We start from the raw sequence: 22249 nt of genomic DNA on the forward strand, positions 1-22249 counted from the left end.
CTTGGGGAAAATTGACCCGTTTTTCAACTAAAGCCTATGCCAACTGTTCAGTTGTAATTGGAGGATTTGGACGTCCTCCAACACGTTTCCCTAATTGTTCCCAAACATGTTCGATTGGATTTATGTCTGCGCTGCATGCGGGTCAATCCATTTTGTGATCATCAAGATAATCAGTGACGATGTGAGTAATGTGCTGTCTGGCATTACCTTGCATAAAAACAAAATTTTGTCAACAACATTTGCTCTTGGGATCACTTGACGTTCTGTGATCCCAAGAGCAAATGTTGTTGACAAAATTTTGTTCTAAAATCTCATCAATGTACCTTCGAGCTGTTAGGTCACCATTGCGAAGAAAAACAAGGTCCTTGCGAGTGTTTATTGTTATTCCACACCACACCATTATGGATACACCACCAAAAGGGACGATTTCATGCACTGTATTTGACATGAAATCTTCTAAAGCCCTCCTCCAGACTCTTACGCCTTCACCATTACCTGACAGAATACACTTGGACCCATCACTAAACATGACAGGAGTCCAATGACGAAGTTGCCAGTTTCTCGTTCAAATTCAAATTTTCTTTAACGATGTTCTCTGGTCAATTGGGGAATTTTGCAGAACGTCTTGCTCTCAATTCAGCCTCTCTTAACCTATTGCAGACTGTTTGGTCGCTAATTCTTGTTCCTCTTGTTCTCACTAGATGTTTTTGCAGGTTCCGAGCAGTATGTGTGCGATTTCGAAGGGCCTGCAATCGCAGAACATGCTTATCACCTGTAGTAGTTTTACTCTTTGGACCTGTACCTGCTCGCCTTGTTACGGTACCTGTTTTTCGGTATCGTTTCTAAAGCTTCCACACAGTTTCCTGCACAACCCCAAGCTGTTTGGCAACATAAAGTTGTGGATGTCCTTCTTCGCGTAACGTTACAGCTCTATTAACTTCTGTCGACGTTAATTGCTGAGCCATTGCTTCTTTTAAATGTTAGTGAACTGTCAGAATGATCTAATATTGTTTAAGACTAAAATGGTCCAAAGTCTATTTAAACATTTCTTCTTAAGTGATTTTTTTCATTTTAGTTTTTGTATTGTTCGAACATTTGAGGTACTAAGTTGATTATAACAAGGAGCATTCGCGTACAATTTTGTAATTACTTTAATAAATGACGGTTCAATATACACTCCAAGTTTGATTCAAATCCCTTAAAATATAAAAAAAATATCGACGTTCAAAAAAGTGACTACTTTTATTTTTTGAGTAGTGTAGTTGAGATTAAGTGACAGATCGGAAATTAATTTTGATTTTTTTCATTTTCCATGACAACGAAAGGTATATTCATGTCACATCACTAATCTATTCACGTTTTTATTTCCATTTTTTGTAATATTTATGATTTCAAAGTGTACCAATAAAAAAAATAGCGTAAAGTATTCGTGGATAACTGGTCTTTAAAACACTTACTCTATTTCGAACACTCCGGCTGCGCCGTCGTGCCCGAAAAATCGCACGTGTTTTAAAGACCTTTTTATCCACTTATACATACTTTAATATACTATTTCATAATTGAGAGCTGGGTCATTTACGTCTTATCGCGGCTCTCGGAAGTGAAGTGACTTCGAAAAATGTACATTAGGGTTACCCCCACGTCAAGTGAGAAAAGTACCAGAACCTGGAACGGAAACGTGTGTGATCCTGTTTCGAGGACGACCTGGAGTGCAAGAGACGAGCGTCTCTGGAGGTGTCACTGCAGTTTGCGTCGTTTTTCCAGTATGGCGTGTATTACAAAGTGGTCTCTTGTGCGAGCAACGCAAAAGAGAATAGTATATGATATCAGTGAAAGTGAGTCTTTTTGTGCCAAGCCCAGTGACTGAAGACCAAAACGAAGTCGATGCCGACAACTGGGCGAACAAAATGCAAGAACTGTATTATGTATTTATAGTCCTTTTTTTTTAAATCAATTGTCAATGTCAAAATTCACTCAAAGACCAGGCTGTACCACCCTAAAACTCCTAAAATCTCCCTAGATCAGGTTTGAGGTTATATCAGTAATTTTCAAATGTCAGAAAAGTTTCAGGTGTAACCAAATTTTATACCAAAAGACAAGAAATAAAGACGATAATCACACTAAAAAGTGCAACTTAACATATACAGGAAAATGGGAATTTATTTAATGGGTTATACATATAAGCAGTTTACCTATTCATTTTCAGAATCTAACCCCCAATCGTCTTCCGAATATGATTCTGCGGAAGAGGAATGTCCTCAATTGGTAGATTTCTCATCAATTTTTTCAAGTTCTCTCTAATCAGTTCCTCGCAGTGACGAACCCATATATTAAAAGAAAATACCTCGAATATGATGTGTGCATCTTTACTGCAATTTAGCATGGTCGGTTTTTCTGTCTGCATTTCTTCACGTAATCTAATCATAGCCAATTTTTCTCGTTGTGTTAGATCCTTGTTTTCGGAAACTCATTCAACTTTGTATTTTTATTTAAATATAATTGCGCCTTCAATAGCGCAAGCGCCTTTAAATCAAAATGACTGACATATACAGGGTGTCCCCAAAAAAGAAGACGAGTCCATAACTCCGTTATTTATCGGAAGATTTTAATTATCTGTACACCAAATTAAATGGTTGTTAATAGGCTACAAAATGGCCTAATAAATTTAAGTATAGCCCCATGGGTTTCAAAGGTAAACTGTCAAAATATTTTTTTTCAAATGGGATTACATATTTTTTTTTAGTAATTCTGATAGAGATTTTTATTCTGAAAATAACAGTGTATCACAAGTATACACTTAAATACCAAAAATTCACAAAAAAAAATCTAAAAGAAACACTAATATCGTCTATGTTCCATTTTGCGCTAAACATTGGCGGCATATTTGCGCAATCCCACATCTTATTATTTGTCATTTGTTTTTCCGGCTACCTTAATTTGGTTATTAGTTATTACATTGTAACGCAATGCATTTTGATAGCTTTTCGCTTGGTGCTCGTCATTGGTTTCAAAAGTTAGTGTTATTTTTTTTATGTGAAGTTATACTTGTGATACATTGTTGTTTTCAGAATTAAAATCTCTATCAGAATTACTAAAAAAAAAGAATGTGATCCCATTTAAAAAAAAATATTTTGACAGTTTAGTCTTGAAGCCCTTGGAGCTATACGTGAATTTATTAAGCCGTTTTGTAGCCTATTAAGAACCATTTAATTTGGTGTATAGATAATTAAAATCCTCCGATAAATAAGGGAGCTATGGACTCGTCTTTTTTTTTTTGGGGGGCAGCCTGTATAATTGACTTCATATATGTAAATGTTCATCAAGTGAGCTGTGCATTTGTAAAAGCACCTTTAATTTAATTACATTACAAAAATCACATTTATGAAGGTCATGTCCAATAAATCTTTACTTGGTAAAAATACAAAGACAAAAACAAATAAGAATTACTTTAATTTAATCAGTAAAAGACGTAACATTGCTTTTGAAATCAGCAATATTAAAACGAACAAAAACTGAAAAATTTGTCAAATCGGGTTCGCGCAGAGCAAGCAACTTTGAAAACCAAAGTCACTAGCTTTAGCTTTAATACCAATTGATACCAACAGAAAATCAGATTTTCATGGCTTGCTTCGATGCACATTTATCTGAAATTGAGTTGACATTTTACGTTGCCAATCTAATAACTATCAAATAACCAATGGTTTATACCAACATGACAACACTTTGACAATTGATTTAAAAAAAATTGGAGTATACAATAAGTACTATTGCAGGCAAAAAAAGTGGGACATCAAATTTCTGTCAGTTTTGAAAAATTCGATGTAGTTCAAGCTTTATTGTCATTTCTTTTGACACTATTCTATCTGACAGTTTAAAAATTTATTTTAACTCCTATTTTACTTTTCCAAATGCCCTCTTCGTTTGATAAAGATAGATTTTGATCGGGACTTTGCATTAAATAAATATTCACTACGTCCTTACTTACAAACATTCCGTACAACCTGCAATACTTAATGACAACGTCAATCAATTCAAAGTAGGGTTAGAATCAGATAAGCGTTATTTCACATTAAAAGTCAAGACAATGACGTTGATGTCCCACTTTTTTGCCCGCAATAGTACCTAAAGTCTGTCTCAATTCTAAATTTCCACCAACACTGCAATCTACGCTGGAAAAACAACCGGCAACACTGTTTGGTGAAAAACGCGTCAGATTGTATTTGTTAGGTTATGTGTCAATTTCCGTTTTTACAACTCAAAATTTTAGAATAAAGGAAAAAAACGAAAACCTTTTTTAAAATGCAGCAAGTAACTAGGTAGAAAATCAAATTCTAAAAGCAAAATAAAGTTATGAACTAATTTTAATGTTTTCGAATCATATTTATTAAATATGTAACTATATCGCCAACTTTGGTTATAAGAATCCCCAATTTAGAAATATTTATATTTTGCCAACATAATTCAACACGTGGTGGAAATTTAGAATTGAGACAAACTATAGCTATTCATTTCACTATTGTTGTCTTTCAATAAATTTTGTCCGTTTGCTTCTAAATAAAAATGCGTTACGTAATAAAACCAGTGCGGTAATGACTACATTATGCAACTCAAATGACTATAAATGAATGTGATTATAAGGTCTTATCCAAGCAGCCGTAGATAAAATTAGTTTAAGTCCTGTTTTTAACCGACCTCTCTTCATTTGTCATATAAAAAAAATCATGATCGATAGAATCTGTTAAAAACAAAACATTTGAAAAATGAAAATGTATGACTTAACTTGAATAATTCATTATGTCATCTACGAAGATCAAAAATGGTTTTGGTTTGACAACAGTTCCTACTGTCGCGAGCAAAAAAAAACTGGTCGTCAAAATCATGCTTTGACGCAATGGAAAATGCTCTATTGTAAAACGGTCTTAAATATCATAACCTGTCATCATGTTGTATGACATTAATTGATGTTGATTAATTAATTTTTTGACAGTTTGTTGACGTGGGCATAATCAGGCAGGGAAATTTTTTTATTTGTGACAATCTAACCAAATTTTGAAATGACATTGACGACCAGAATTTTTTGCTCGCGACAGTAGATGAATGAGGCGCCCTTGCCAACATTTGACCGAACCTATGTTCCTCAGATACGGTCTAATGGCACTGTAATTTACAAATAGAATTTTAGATTACGTCTGTCTAAATACAGGGTGTCCCAAAAATGACGTACTTAATGGTGCACTACGATGTAGAAGAGATTACCGTAAACGTCAGAAAAATGTTTAAAAAATGCTATTGGACTTATTTGCTGATTTGGCGGATGTATGAAATTGTCATGGCAGCTACGTCTAATCGTACATATCACAAAGTACGAGATCACTCACTACCAATATCTATATGTATATATCCTGCATAACAGAGAATTTAGAAGGTTTGGAAATCGAAAAAATTATTTTAAATCCTCTACGGTAACATTGCAACGAATATATCTTTATTTACATTGTATTATCGTTAATAATAATAAATTAGTTTACGTTATTTATACTACTAAATTTTGACTCAAAGCGAATATAAGAAACGTCATGATATATTCGCTAAAATTATACACATGAATTTAGCAGTTAAATTCAACTTATTAAAGAATACACAACCACATTATATTTATAAACCAGAAAGTTGTTTGGAAAATGACAAGTACAAATTATATTTTGATCGTACAGTTTTAACTGACATTCATATTCAGCATAACAGACCAGACATTATTATTTTAAATAAACAACAAAAGCAAGCATTTCTTTTAGATATAGCTGTTCCAAATTCACACAATATAACAGAGACATATAACACAATTAATAAATATTTAGAACTCTCCGTTGCTATGAGAAATCTTTGGTGTTTAGAAAAAAATTCGATTTTACCACTTATAATTTCAGCAACGGGAATAGTACCGCAATCTCTTTTTAAAAATTTAAAAATTTTGGGCTTAGAGAACACATTGGTAGTTGAAATTCACAAAGGTATATTATTATACTCATGTCATATCGTGAGGAAATTCCTTATCATTGACACAGAACATAAAACACAAAAAAGTCAAAATATGGAGGCGAGACGCCGGTAATTATGTTGATAAGCACTGCACTATTACTTGATAGTATTATCCATAATAGTGTATGTACTCCGGCAAAATTTCCGTGCCGCCGGTGGTGGTGGGTTATTTATTTTTTTGTCGGAAATATTTTTTCCATATTTTTTTCATGTACATACTTTTAAACATCCTCGATAAGGTAGTAAATAGTTTGTACGCCAATTTTGGGACAAGCTGTATGTAAAGCTGCTCCACACGTTTTCAATGCTTTTGTTTTTCACAGCCGTTCTTGATTATAAAGAGTGATCAAATTAATTTGTAGTCGAGTTATCCATGAATCTGAAATCGTATGTCGTTTCTTAAACTCCACGCTGCAATAAGCATAGCTATTTAAATTTTCACTTAGGGTTGGCTATGGATCGTTCTTTGTTTTTTGTGTTACTTTAGACAGGCACCGTGTTATGTGTGTTATATTATATCAAGTGTTTTTTTTTTAATTTCACTTCGTAGTAGGCGTTAAAGAGTCGATTGTGAACGCACCACTCCGTGATCCGTAACCTGTATAGTGCGTTCACAATCGACTCTTCAACGCCTACTATGAGGTGAATTTTAAAAAAACACCCGATATGTCAATTGTATTCATTGACATTTGTCGTTCTTGTGTGTCTAGAGTAACACAAAAAACTGAGAACGATCCATAGCCAACCCTAAGTGAAAACTGAAATAGTCATCCGTTGTATGAACTGCTTTATTTCTTAAAAAATAAATACAAAAATAAATCTATTTTTGTTTACTAAATTACATATTACCAGCACTGCTAAGTTTGAAAAAGTTAAAAAACACGCAATATGTCATAAATTAACTTTGTGCGTGTTACTAAAGTACAAGTCATTAAATTATTAAAAATGTATAAAGTAACTAACGCATTAAATGATAAAATCTGTAATACGACTCGTTAAAAACAAAGTATTGCGCTTTTAGGAAATTGTTTTAACCCTAAAATTCGGTGACAATAATTAATCCTGTAGTGATTATGTTTACAATCCTTATAAACGTAAGTATCTGACGGCGTATATAATACGAGTATACCTTTCTCACAATTTCAAAGCTTAATATAAATGAATTGTTCTGAGAGCCACCTGTTAGTCGGAAACGATTTAAGAACCTAGGATCAAATTAATGTTTTTTACATTCAGCGTTGTATACGGCACATCAAAAAGGGAGGTCACCATTAACGACACTATTGGCTAGCACCCGTAATGTGGCACACGTGCAAGTTCCGGTGCGAGGTCAAAGTTCCGGGTGATTGATGGAGTCCGGGAGTGATAAGAACCACAGTACGGGTTACCATCTGACCGAATACATTCCTGAACGCACTTAGGACCATATTTTATAGTTCACTACACCACTTACTGCTTTCCCTGATGAAACCGAAAATGGATCCAGGAAAAATCTCAAGTATGTAACATATGAGTCCATGCGAATTCTTAGTCACCGACTCCAATCACAGACATCAGAATGAAATTGAGGAAAGTAGGACATTATTTGAACATTTTCTTAAATTATTTAAATTTTTTACGACAGTACTTTCATCAGATGTTCTACTACTACTTCTACTAATTTAGATAAGATTATTCGCGCTCTTTAAAACAACTCAGGTACACGAATATTTGGATAATTTCTGCATTAAATGCAATAAATAAAATCAGTTTTAATTTCCATTCAATGGCCATTATGATACCACTTTACCAAATCTAGCAGTAAAAATGTTTATCAAGAGTTTAATAGCTACTATGGCAATAAAACCTTATTACCACCATTATTTAGAATGCAAACATTGGTGGCTCTCTTTGTGTTTTAACGATATTTATTCAATATTATTTAATATAATCTCTACATATAGACTATTCAGTTATGATTTATAACTTTATGGACTCATCGGGTTGATAAAAAACTTTAGTCAAACGAACCGGCTTATCTTTATAATTCTGCCTATCATTTCTACAAGACTTACATAAAATAAGTACATATTTCTCTGAGGCACCATTAACACCGCTCCGTTTTAAATACAATAAAATTATTGATTGTACGTACAGTTGTATTTTATCGCGACCTACTACATATTTATTTATAATCCAGGTGTTGTATTACATGTATACAATCTTTTATTTATAGGGTACTTGCTACCGGTTATCGAATCGTTTCCACAGGATTTATGATCCAAAATTATGGTATCTAACGTTATTGTATAGGTTCCTGTATATTCGGGAGTGTTATCTATTGTTACTGCGTACAAAAAGAAACATTATTTAATAACAACTGGTTTTAACTATTGTAAAAGCTATATGTAATGTCTCATTTTAGAAAATTAAATTATGTATTAGGTACAATACATCTATCAGGTAATCAGGATAATTAATGTACTTACCTATTTAAAATGTAATTCACCTACTTAGTACTCTTTCAGGAAACGCGTAAAAAATATTTTCTGCCTTAATATACATCGTCAATTGATATACAGGCTGTCCCCCAAAAAAAAAAAAAGACGAGCCCATAGCTCCCTTATTTACCGGAGGATTTTAATTATCTGTACACCAAATTAAATGATTGTGGTTAGCTACAAAATGGCTTAATAAAATCACGTATATCGCCAAGGGCTTCAAGGCTAAACTGTACAAATATTTTAAGTTAGTAGATACAGTGCATTCACTTTTGTTTTAGACCAGAGTAGGCTATGGAAATTTGGCGAGTTGTATGGTAAGACTGTGGCTCAGTGACAATATACATCATGTATAAATAATATTTGAGGTTAGACTTTGTTGTCAAAATTCATGAGTTCATGACCATCTAGCGAAGCATTATCATTTTCCAATTAATTACATAGTTTCTAGGACTCAATAATGTATTTAGTGATAAATGTAAATATTGCACAAATTTAAAAATAAATTAGGTACCTTTTAATACGGCATCTTGGAACACAAAACACGGAAGAAAAAATTATATGTCAAATTTGACATTGGCGGCTCGAACTATTTTAATTTTGTCATTTTGACGGGTCCGATACCAAGATTAAACAAAATTTAAACAGCCTTCTCTGGTCTAAAACAAAAATGAATGTATTATAGTAGTGTTTTTTTTTTGTATGTAAGTGTATACTTGTGACACATTGTTGTTTTCAGAATAAAAATTTCTATTGGAATTACTAAAAAAAAGTATATGTTCGAATTAAAAAAAATTAGATTTTGATAGTTTAGTCTTGAAGCTATTCGTGATTTTATTAGGTCATTTTGTAGTCCATTCACAACCATTTAATTTGGTGTATAAATAATTAAAATCATACCATAAATAAGGGAGCTACGGACTCGTCTTTTTTTGGGACACCTGTATATGTAATTTTTTTCAAAAGTTTTTAGTTTAAGGAAAAAGTGATTTCGTGTAAGCGGTATAATAACAAACTATTATTGTATTAAACACTAAGTGGTCCGAATTTTCATTTAACAATTAAATAAACGGCAAAAATGAATAGGGAAATTTTCCTTTTTTGAATTTTTTATAAATACAGTTTAAAATGAAATGTGTTAGAAATATCGAGCGATCAAATTAATTTGTAATCGAGTCATCCATGGATTTGAATCCGTATGTCTTTTCCAACTGATATGTCGAGATCAACCTGTGTTTCGCGCTGTGATTATTGGAGCGTGGAGTTCAAGTAATGACATACGACTTCGAAATTATGAATAACTCGATTAAAAATTCATTTGATCGCTCTTTATATTAATATACACATTAAATGTAATGTTTCAAGTACCTGTAACATTTTAATGTATCTTGTGTTTAAGAATACGTGAGAGGATTGTGACAATTATTTTACTTTCCAACAAAAATTGTGGAATTCCCTATTAATTTTTGCCTAGTTTATTTTCATACTTTACAATAAATTGTCTTAAAAATGATATAATAAATAATGAAAATAATAAAGGAAAATAATAACAATCAAACTTATTTCATAGTTATATGCACAGGGTGGTTTTGAAATAGATACTTACCAGAAAAAAATATTAAGTATCGTCAAGGCGGTCTCTATTTTAACAGGCCGTGACTTCAGAAAGTGGTCTGCGGAATGGCGCACTAACGTCTGGCAACGTTGCTTCGCCAACCTTTAAAAAAAGTTACTAGTTTTGAAGTTTTGTGATCACTCGCTGTCACTCACTATTTGGTCATTGCCAGCTGTCAGTCAATCATCACTGAAAGATTTTTCTAATTCTCGTATTGCAATTTTATTTCAGTCAAAGTATATCAGGTGTCCCAGTCAAGGGAATTATGTGTATCCTGTTTAATAAGATAGCTATTGTTAGTAAAATTTCATAGAGTCCTGTAGTCTGAACAAGTATCCTATCCAAAATGAAGATAGAAGTCTTTTTAGTTCACCGTGATTGCATTAGCTCCAGTGAAAATTCCAACGCATGCCACCTGTACACTGTACAGATCACGACAACACCATTAAAGACTAATAAAGGTGCAGTATGAATTGTTAAAAATAAATAAGAACTGCAAAAGCTACTCACAAGGGTGTATGGACCCTACAACCAATACAGGTTTATAATTTAAAATGGATTTTAGACCTAATGGAACGAGCAACAACCGAAAGTGGTTTTGCCTTTTGCAGTCGCAATGAGACGCTTCCTCTCGGTACCGATCATATCCGTAAGTTTAAAATGACTTTCACAGATCACACTAGTCTTGTTAACGCGCCAGTTTTCTGGTTCCAAAATCCGCATCCATTCTAATCTTCTTCGATGGGAATTTGAAAACGCTAACGTAGGAAGGCTTCCTTGAAGCATAATTTGACTTGCAATTGGGTACGCAACATTTGTGTGGCATGTTTATTTTTTCAATTACTGAAATTAATTGTCTTGTCAAAATGATTTTTGAAGGAACTGCCTTTCTATGTAAGTGCCAATATTTTTGAAACTCAGGATGCTATGGAATGGCTCACTAAGAAATTTGGCAACACAGCCAGTGTCCTAGCCTGTTAAAATAGAGGCCGCCTTGGTATCGTATCATCAAAAAGTCTTTGGATTAAGGTTGCCGTGGAATTAAGAAGCTACTCGTATCTATGAAATTATTTATTTCAATTATTTTTGACATTTAGGTACTTGACAACTTTCAACTTTGAAGTACAGAATACAAAAAATGTTAATGTAAGCCACGCTTTATTGTTATTATGATTGACGTTTAAAACTATTTGACATTATTTGACAGTGTATTTTTGGCATGTCAATATGATAAAAATTACAAAAATCTAAAGTGAGGTTAGTTGCACCCAAAGCCAGTTTTACATTTTTATGTCAATTGAATGACAAATCGTTCAAGATTCCGTGTCCTTATCAAGTTTATAAACAGCTAATTGTCAACCTAAATGTAAATTATTTTCTAACTTGAAATGTTGTATCTTTTCAAAGCAATTTTTCTGTTCGCATTTAAAGAATATCGGACCACCCACGAAAAAATGATGTTCATTTTTTTACTTGCATACAGGATTATTCACATAAGATGACGAGCCGAACCAGGTAAAAATGCAACCCAAAATACAAATTATAAAGCTATCTTGATCGCGATTACATTATCAAAATGCACATAAGACACAGATAGTTTTTAACGTCAGCCTAATTAATGGGTGTCAAGTATTGACAGAAAAATACCTCTTTCAACAAAGTATGATTTAGGCCCGGTTTATTCCCCTTCAAGTAAATTTATCTGGCCAGTAGTTGCTATGATTTAGAATCTGCTATTGGTGAATCCATGGTAATTACCGTTCAAATAAAGTTACTTGAAGGGAATAAACCGGGCCTTAATAACAATAATAAGCAATTAAAATCACAAAAGTAATGAGTAAGTAGGATCATGTCGGTTCTGTCATGGTTCGAAAACATTTTCAAATACATACTAAATGTGAACGAAAAATGTAATGACAGATATACCTCTCACACTAAAAGAATACCTACTTGGATCCTGATTTAATTTTTATATACCAAGACACAATGTATGCTTTGTCAAATGTATTTTGGGTTGCATTTTTACCTGGTTAGGCTCCTCAACTTCCGTGAATAATCCTGTATATTACACAAGTTTGCAAATATTGAACATAGATTTGTGAATTTAATTGTCATAGTTTCTCGACAAAAGTGTGGTGCCAATTACTTTCGAGTTTTGTTCTTTTGCAAACAAATTTATGAAATACATATTTAAAACCGATTTGATATTTTCTTGTGTTAATAACTTCGCAATCATATATACTCAACCCAACTCAGTCGTCAGACAAACTAATATAGGTTATCATTATGCTGATGACATTTTTTTACACGAAAAATCGTAGTGAAAGTAATACTTTTTTGCTTGGAGATGATTGTCAAAGCATACCAATTTTTTTTTTTTGTAATTTTTCATAAATCCTTTTAGACCAAATTTTTCAACTTACATAGATATGCAAAAAAAATAGTGTGTACAACACGTTATGAAAGTCTCTTTTTTCACTTATTTGCTTGATTAACTTGGGCTACGCCCTCGTTAATCGTACCTACTGCAAATTCATGAAAAAAAGTATGACTTTCATAACTAGTTGTACAAATAACTATTTTATGTTTATTATGTCATTAAAAAAAATCATTCTTCTAACTTTAAAAAAAGTTTCACCTTTGTATTTATTACATACATTAATTTTGTTCCAGCTAATTTTGATTCGAAATATAAACTTCAAACTCAACCCAAGTTATTACTTTGTTTAATGTTTGTTTTATGAGTTACAAGTACGTGTATCTACAGTTACACATTTTCCAACACTTTTATTTAACAAACAAGTTAATTAGAGGCTTCTGTAGTTCATAAGAACAACAAATAATTGCCACTGTTATGCCTAACAAAAATTGTTTTAAAAAAAATTGACATGTTTACTAAATAAAATATATGTATGTTTTTAACATCTGCAAACATGACAAATTTGAATAAGCTTAAACCAAATGTTTCCGCCGGTTCTTTACAGATGGCAATCGAAGGGCCTCGATGTTGACAGGCAGGGGCTTTTCAAGCGTCATCAGACGAAAACTTAAAATTTGTTCAGGGCAACATGTCACGTCTCACGAACAGACACGATACGATTTTCAAAGAACCGTATACGAAATAACTGATCGTCTTGATCAAGTAAATAATTTGCTCTGATCTTTAATTTTTCATTCTATTTGAGAATTATTCCAATATCTAAGCAGAAAATTGCTACAAAAATCGACAAAGTGGAATAGATATTGGTGAATAACAAAAGCGAAACTCCCCTTCATATTTCGTTTGATATGAAAATCTTCCTATTTGCATTCTTATAGGAGATTTACGACCCTCGTGCAGTGTAATTCGAGAAAGGAACACTCTTGGTTGTGTGAACTGTTAATTTTAATATTTCATCAACTTGCGAAACCATGGACTATGATAAGCTTGAAACCAACTTCCAGTATTTGTTGACACAATTATCATGCGAGGGCTGACTGATGATAAAGCTTCTCGACGAAAGGTAATCTAATGACTTTCCACATGTTGCTGGCAGACTCCACTACTGACGCCAGACAGGCGTTTTTGAAAACCTACACCTTGTTGTGTTGGGACGGTTAGTTTACATAAATAAATCTTAAGACTACTAAATTGTTTTACTCTAAATATTTAACTGGTACAAAATGGAAATAAATAACTGATATATTAAAGAAGTTAAATATAACACATTTTACCTAATTCCAAATTTATTACTCATATATAAACAACTACGGCATATATTCAGTTTAATTCGGGAATATAAGGAATCTAAGTAAAATATGTTCCTTTTAAACAGTAGAAAAAATTGTCATTTTTGAAGACACACGTTCAGAAAATATTGATAATGGAAAAGAGTTTTTATAAAATATGTAACTAGTCAAACAGTATCATTAGGTCAAGTTTCTGCATTTATTTAAAATAGTTTTCAAAACAATCTCGTAAATCAAGTAACAGCGTCAAGAATCAGGTCTAACATCAATCTTAGAAGCAATAAAATACAGGCATTAGGGTTGTTTTATCGTTTAATTATTTGATTTCAGGCGTGAGTTTACGACGTGTTTTACGACTCATTGCGACTGGGGATGCACAGGGTTTAATCCAATGGTTAAACAGAACTATTGCTCAAGTCTCCCAACAGTAATGACGCCACATGCCCTTCGCATATATAGATGTTTACTCAATTATATTCCCATACATTTCTCTCACTGAACAAATTGCTACCACCCCAGCATAAAAGCTTCCTGCGTTGGTAGCGCGTATAAATTATCGCATTGTTATTTCATAAATAAGTATTATTAAATGAGTAATAATTGTAACATTGTCTTTTTTTGTAGGTATAGGTATTGCAATATTTTTGATGATTAACAATTGCTGTTAGAAATAGATGTCTGATGCAGGGTACATAAATTTAATTTAAAAGTGTCCAAACAAAAGTTCAGTGAGACTTATCTTTTTTTTATTAAGGTAAAACAGAATTTAGTTGGCCGTTAATCTATTTGTGTTCCCCTCGTAAATCATAATGGGTGTAACAATTTGATACAACAGATTTGGGGAGAGCAGGTGAGAGACGCTTTATAAGCCGTGAGTTAACATAAAATTCAAGAAATGAAATGATTGGGAACCACTCAACAAAAAACTTTATTAGGAAAAAAAAATTAGATTCGTGTATACATACTTTAAATTTAATTTTCAAGTTTTCGTCAGACAAATATATCATTAAATTCTCAAATCAATCAAACCTTCTCTGATATTTACGTAAGGGCGAAGTGAATAGAAGAGATCTAAATTTAATTCCGTTTTCGTAATTTAATTTTGATCGAAATTTAATTGTTTGTTCTTTAGATTTTCTTGAAGTATTTCCTTTTAGATGAAATTGAATTTTTGTAGAGTGGTAGATGCAATGTTGATAGGCTTTGGTCACAATTTCAAGGGTCAACAAAAGTCTTATGAACCCTATTAATGTTCTATCAATTTCTTTATACATAGAATATTAAAATGGATAGAAATATAAGAATGTATTTAAATTAATTTTGGTTAATAACCCCACACACGATTATAAGAAAGAAACCTGAATAAACATGATGTTTTGTTTTTCTTTTTTCAGTATGTATTCGCCATTTAAAAAGAATCTGTAGGAAGATACACTCATATACAAACTTAGTAAAACACAATACATAGATAAAATTAATCGGAGGAAAATTGATCAAACAGTATAAACAAAATGTAGCAATTTCCAATGGTGAACAAATCTGTCGACTTATTGTCGAACATAGTACCAGACGAAATAAGAAAGAATACGTTGCCGGACAGAATGAATTTTATTTCAGTGAGGGGCGCGATGTAGCCACAAGTACAACAACGTTTCCCTTCTGAAGAGAGATGTATTCAGCATTTTCTAGTAGCGGCGAGAGAGATGTGCATAGAGCGTCGCAAACCGACGCCAGTTAAAATGCGTCGCGCACGGTAGCAACTAGAGGGGTCTTATCGCTGATAAAAACACATCGAGCCCTTCGGGAAAACGTTCAGTCTAACTCGAACGCGAGAGTACTTGTTATCAGTGTTTCTTATCATGTAGTAAATGACTTACTCATCGATAAATCGTATACGGTAGCTATACAAACATGTACTTCATCGTTATGGGGACATTTTGATCAATTCAAACTGAATAGTATAGTAATGTTGTAATTCGTGATTGACGTCGAGAAAGTGTTGTCGGAAATGCTATGTGACATTTAGTGAGAACTTTTTCGGTGGTTCTGTTTAAGTATCGTTCACGTGACTTTGGCGTTAATAATAACATAAGAATCGATATATTTAGTGTATTTTTCCTATCAACTGAGGATTATCCATTTCACTTTATCTTATCAATGCTACTGAGGTACGGTTTTATACAAGCAGGTATGGTTTATACTTAATTATTAAATTATTAGCTAACTTTAACGCTTAATATTTTTATGGTCTAGTTATAAATGTAAAAAAGCGTATTTCGCAGTTTTCTTCATGGTTTCTTTTTCTGGCTTAACATACAATGTTAAATGTATCGGAACAAATATCTCCAATGTCTTTAGTCGGTTACGGCGCTTCATAAATTCTTCATTTCTTTATTCATTTAAATAAATTCTTTTTTGCACGAGCGGGCGTGAAATTGAATTTTAAGACGCCGTTAGCGGGCGTAAAATAGCACTTTTCAGCCCTAGGGCCGGTTTTCAGCCCTAGGGCCATATGCCTTTTTATAAATTTTCGTTGACATTAAAGGCAATAAGTTCAAGGCTGCTGAATTTGCAGCTTTTGCCACATCGGATGGTGTACAGGAGCTATCATTTTCTTCGCCTTGTAACATAATTAAGCTGCGTTATTTACGCAAATAAACTGAAACTTTCACGTTTTAATTGTGGTTTTCATTTAAATTTATAAATAACAGAACCATTGTTTTATTACTATGGATATACAGGACCTTCCAAGACGGAGCCCGGGTGCTATTGTATCGTCCCAAATGCATTTTCTTTTTTCATTTAGGAATGTATTAGGAGTGTCTCGTGCAAAAAATTTTGTATGTATGACAGGCGTAAAGGGCATTTTTGGCCCTTATCGTGTTAGAGCCCTTGGCTTGGCCTCGGGCTCTAATCTCACTCCGCGGGCCAAAAACGCCTACTTTACGCCCTTAATACATAAATAACTATTTAGCTGATTCTTTGTATAAGTAAGGAACAAATTTCCAAAATTCCTTATTTTAAAAAGTAGCCTAGAATAAAATAATAGTACCTATATATGTACTATACAGGTGTATGTATTTAAAATACGTGTGCTAATTTTAAGACGTAGCAAAGCTTATTAAATGAAAAGATTTTTTGACATTTTTATCAATATACTCGTACATACCCGCCTATTTTCTGTTGTGATAGAAACGGGCCCTGGTTAAAAAAGTTACATTTTTATAGAAAAAATTAAATAATTAAAATTAAAATTCTCATGGTCACAAAAAAAAATTGAGACTAGTTAATCACACAAAATGACTCGTTTGGTAAAAATTGGGGGGTAAATAATCTTGAAAAACTTTTGCGAATTTTGTAAAATGTTATAAATAAAAGTTTCGTAAATTGGCGAGTTCTTCCATTGACTGGTTAAAAATAACACACGTATTTCCGTTACCTATACTATTACATAGTAAGTACAATTATTAGTGGTTTACCCTATTTTATTTATAAAAATATATTCCATTTACATTTTTTTTAGTACTTATACTTCGTCCAGCGAGAGATTGGGTGTTTCTAAATTGTAGACTTGTAACCTAACACTACAAAATGCACTAGAATACATTAATTAGAGCATAATTTCAGGGCAAAAAAATGTTACTGCTTGAAGGTAAATACATAAATAAATAATTTACGCTAGGTAGTACATACTTTCTTTGGGTAGAATTTAGTAATTTTTATATCTAGCTGGACAAACTATACTTCCTGATTTCTATCTTGATTTTGCGAGATATGACAGCTATTTTTAAAATAGAAATTTCATATTTTATTTCTCAAAAATTATAAAAATCCTATAGGTAGCACAATTCAATACATAAATCGAAAAATTTGAGTTGTGCGTATATCAGAAAAAATGTTTAATTCATTTTCTTTGAGTATAAGCGCATATCTGATATTAAAATGTATTTCACTTTTATAAATCATAATATTATAGAACTTGTAGGTACAGTTGGTTGCAAAAAAATCGGGAAACGAATATTTTCCTAATGTAAATTTGATTTTGTTCATTTGTCAATTAATTGTCTATTTCACAATAACTATCAAATAATTTTAAAAAGTGTCATTGAATTTTGACGTTAATTATAACCTATCTCTCGTAAGAAGGTTTCACACTATGGAACAATTGTAAAAATGTGTCAATTTTATTCTGACAGTTCCCGTTTTTTTGCAACCAACTGTAACTGTTTGAGACTGAAGTTGTATTTAATCATAGAAGAAAGTTTAAGTAGCCTAAAGTATTGTACTAAGTATATTATAGTATGTTCTATTCTATTCTTTAACTAGCTTTTACACACTTGCTTTTAAGGATGAACTGGAGTAACAATCTCAGCAAAAAGTTGCGGAATTCTTATAATGCTATGAAACGTTTATTACGAGAAATCAATATTTGAAAAAATAGTTTTTAATTTTTGGAAACGAATTGTAATGAGTTGCAAGTAAATGTTGTGTTTATTTTCTTGATATTTAGATAATTATTTACATGTGATTTTACAATCTTTTGACTAAGACTGTACGTGAAAGTAAACAAAAGCACACTGAATTTCAATTTTCATTGATTTCTGTTAAAGTTCTTAACGTAACTGCAGTAAAACGTGCGATATGAGTGTAATGTTGCATGCCGACGTCAATTATATGCATTTTGTTCACTTTTGTTGAAATTAAAACAGATACATAACCTCAAAAACCGTGTTTTTCCACATGTAATTAGCGATTACAAGGAAAATCCTCGACCAACTTTTTTTGTAAATTCATCAGAAAACTCTACGATATCGATACTTTATGTGTGAAAAATTTAAGAAAAATTGGCCATTTTGAAATATGTTTTTTATCAATTTTTATGCGACCATTGCTCCATTTCTCATAAGAACACGTGTAAAATATCCCGAAACTTTAAAAGGTAATAACTTTAAAATTCCTCGATCAAATTTTTTAAAATTTGGCACAGTACTTTAGAATGGATGAAAGGACTATTGTACCAATTTTAAGCAAATTTCGCCATTTTTCAATGTTACTCCAGTTCATCCTTAAACAAACTTTACATATTTTATTTTTGTAGTTAATTAATAATCAATAATTAACAATCAAATATTGATTTGGAATGTTTATTATAACTGTGTCTGCGTGAAATATACATAGGTATAGATTAGAATTGCATTTATACGATGAATTTATTAAAGAACAATATCAGAATAATATTGTCTATACCAAATTAATTTATGGTCAGTTTTTATTTTACTCTAAATGTCAGTTAATTACACGTAGTATATTTGTAAATATTGGGTGTTTTTTTAAATTTCACCTCGTGATAAGCGTTGAAAAGTCGATTGTGGAAACACCCGATACCTACCAACGCAGTCATTTTGTTTGTTATTTAACCTCATAAAAGTAGCAAAATATTGAAAACCATACGTTACTTATTCAAGTTATATGTATCGAAAAATTTTAGATAATATAGAAAAATATAGATACGCAAACAGTTTATCTTATCAGTGCCATGAACACACAAAAATAAATTCTTTAGTGGCCGACATATCAAAATATAATTTACAACACTTTATTGCTAGTATAATTTCACTGTCGTGATTTTATTAAGATTTTTATCGGCTAAAGATTTGCCACTACTTGAAATATGCGCATTTGAATAACAAAAAAAAAAACGTTTTCTTTCACTAAAAATTTTGAGTTTGTTTGTATTTTAATTTGTAAGCGAATGTGACCTAATTCATAAATATTTCAGTCTCAATTAATACACTCAATTGTACGCAAACGATAATGTTGGAAAAGTAAGAAAAGTTGGTAGGTACAAAATATAATATTTTAACTACCCCATTTTTTCAAAAAATAAAGATTGTAGCTTCAGAAAATAATTTTAAAATATCTAGTAATATAACTAACATTCGGGTTTTATCCTTTTTTATGAGATTTTGCGATTCAGAAAATTCATAACTCATGTACAGGCGTCGTTGAGTGGCGTCGTTTTTCAAGCGTAAGCTGATGTAATAACAGCGTCCTCGGTATTGCGTAGTCATGCCTACCAGAACGTCAGGTCTACAAGTGCCAATGTAAGTGAAATGAAAAGACTAGAGAAGTACAGAAGTGGCTTGCAGTTTTATGAGAGATCAAAGGATTTTTTGCCGTCGGTTGGTAAAGATTTGCTTACAGAGAAAGCAATAACGCGAAAATGTTCACAATATTTGAAATGATTCTTGATGTCTTGTCAAAAGAATTTGTTTATATTTTCAATAAATAAAGATAATAATCAATGGATATCTCGTAGACAAATCATATTTTTGTTAAGTACTGTTTGTTAATTAAAAGTTTTAGAAAAGAAATTTTGTGGAAATCAGTCTTACATTTTCAAAATAAAAATATAAAAATTTTGGGAATCTTTCTTACTTACAGAAATTGAATTAGATTGCAAAAATCTGTTTTAAATTTGGTCGCATCTGGAGTGAAATTTCCTGTCACATAAATAAAAATATATCACTTAGAACCGCATGTGAGACAGCTATCCATCATCCTATAAAGAGAATGTCATCCTTCACACTCTAAATAAATTTTACATGATAAATTATCGACTGTAATTCGCAGCTTTTGTGGATTTTTTTATTGTATCATATGATCAAATAAAATTCAGATCAAGGGTGCTTTGAATTGTCATTCGACGCATGTATGTATTTAAATGGAACAAATGACATTTCAAAGCTCTTGATCACACAGCACGATTTACTTATAGATATGTAATTTTAGTATGGATATTTTTTTATGATCAGAGTGGATTAATAAATCTAAGTATTCTTAGCGGCAAACTGAAGGCTATCCCAGCAATTGTATTTTAAAATTGCGTGTGAAAATACGATTCGCTTATAAAGCCTTAAAACTCATAACACTCTTTGGTGAAGAGGACATAAAAGCTCTTCTCCCTTGCCCCAAATGCGTGAACGGGCTTTGTTAGCCTGTCAGAACCCATCACTCCTCAGAGGATCAAAGCCTGCTTTGCATCTCAATGTTGCCTCCCGTCGAAACAATGAATCGAATTTATTTCAGGGGATTTAAATTATGCCGTTTTGAACTAACCTCAGTCTTAACCTGCAAAAGCAAAGTACCGTATTTTTTATTACGAATTAATTATTCATATTTTTGTCACAATCTTTCATAATCGTACATGATTGTCATTTAACACGCGAATGTCGTCAACATTTTTTTGCAAGAATCAGTATTTTTAGATGCTGGTTTGGTATCACGCAATTTGTTGACAAAATTAAGTCATAAACCGGCATCGATTAGCACCATATTCGTAATTTGCGGGCCAATTTTATATATGAATTTGACATAAAATACGTGTATATGCGTGTGAAATTAATATATCACCCGTATGGAATTGGATTATTCAATGTTCGGCAGAGGGCTACTCTGCAACTGGGGCTCACTGGCACCACAGCGAGGGTGACTTCTCATGACGTAGTGAGACCGGTCACGCAACTGCGTCATTCTTGCAAATGCCACGTCGGACAAGGTATGGTATACATGAATGAGCATACAGTACAATGAAATTATTTAAAACAAAGATGTTATCATTTTGCATGTGAAGAAGTAGATAATAATTTTGCTGATTTTTTCATTAGTGCAAGTTTAAAGAAGTATTTATCGAAGCAATGAAATTTAAGGTTAAATTCGGTCTAGTCAGTGGCCACGTGAGCGTAATATGTACATACATACTTGGAAACTCAATGTACAACTCCAGCTTAACAGCTACAACTTAAATTGAACTAATTTACAATGTACCCTACAACACAATCATTAAAAGGATGAGTTTATTTTCTTCGAATCGTATGATGAAAAAAATGTCGCAAATTGTTTCATAATTAATGATTACGCCTTTAATTAATTATCATTAATTTCTATTTTAATGTCTACTTATGTGAACGCTGCTTGTTTCAAAAAAATTATGATTAAGAGCAACTGTGAATAACAAAAACATCAAGAAAGTTTGGCGCAGTTTTACATTAGAACACGTAACGACAGATTAAGATTCACATAACGTAACTTTGAATTATAGTGCTACTGGAGCGTATCTACAGTGTGAACATAAAGTTTGGAACAAAATTCATAATAGCGCTATGTCACGTTTTTAAGAAAATCACTCGAACGCGTGGATTTTATTTTGAAAAGTGTCATCCTGTGACGCGCAATTTGTTTAAATGACCCCCACTTTTTTCTAAACGATGAATGAAAAAATTTAGTAGGTACCTTACATAACAATTTTTCTGAGAAAATGACAAATTTTACTTCAAAATTTTAATTTAATTTTTAATGTAAAAGCTTTAATTGACCTAACACAAAA

At 32.2% G+C, this 22249-nt stretch overlaps 1 protein-coding gene across 4 annotated transcripts in view; it reads left to right on the plus strand.

Annotated features, from left to right (window-relative positions):
• Nucleotides 1-22249, plus strand: part of fz2 (frizzled 2) — a 76827-nt gene that overhangs the window by 7248 nt on the left and 47330 nt on the right. For 2 of the 4 annotated variants that reach the window (XM_069036181.1, XM_069039074.1), the window contains exon 1: nt 15665-16051. The exons of 1 other annotated variant lie outside the window; for it this stretch is intronic. The gene's annotated coding sequence lies outside the window, so the exon portion shown is untranslated. Of the gene's footprint in view, nt 1-15664; nt 16052-22249 lie in introns of those variants that run through there. One more of the 4 variants, XM_069037600.1, reaches the window with a different exon arrangement.

Source organism: Tenebrio molitor, chromosome 1, assembly GCF_963966145.1.
Source record: "Tenebrio molitor chromosome 1, icTenMoli1.1, whole genome shotgun sequence".
Classification (NCBI taxonomy): domain Eukaryota; kingdom Metazoa; phylum Arthropoda; class Insecta; order Coleoptera; family Tenebrionidae; genus Tenebrio; species Tenebrio molitor.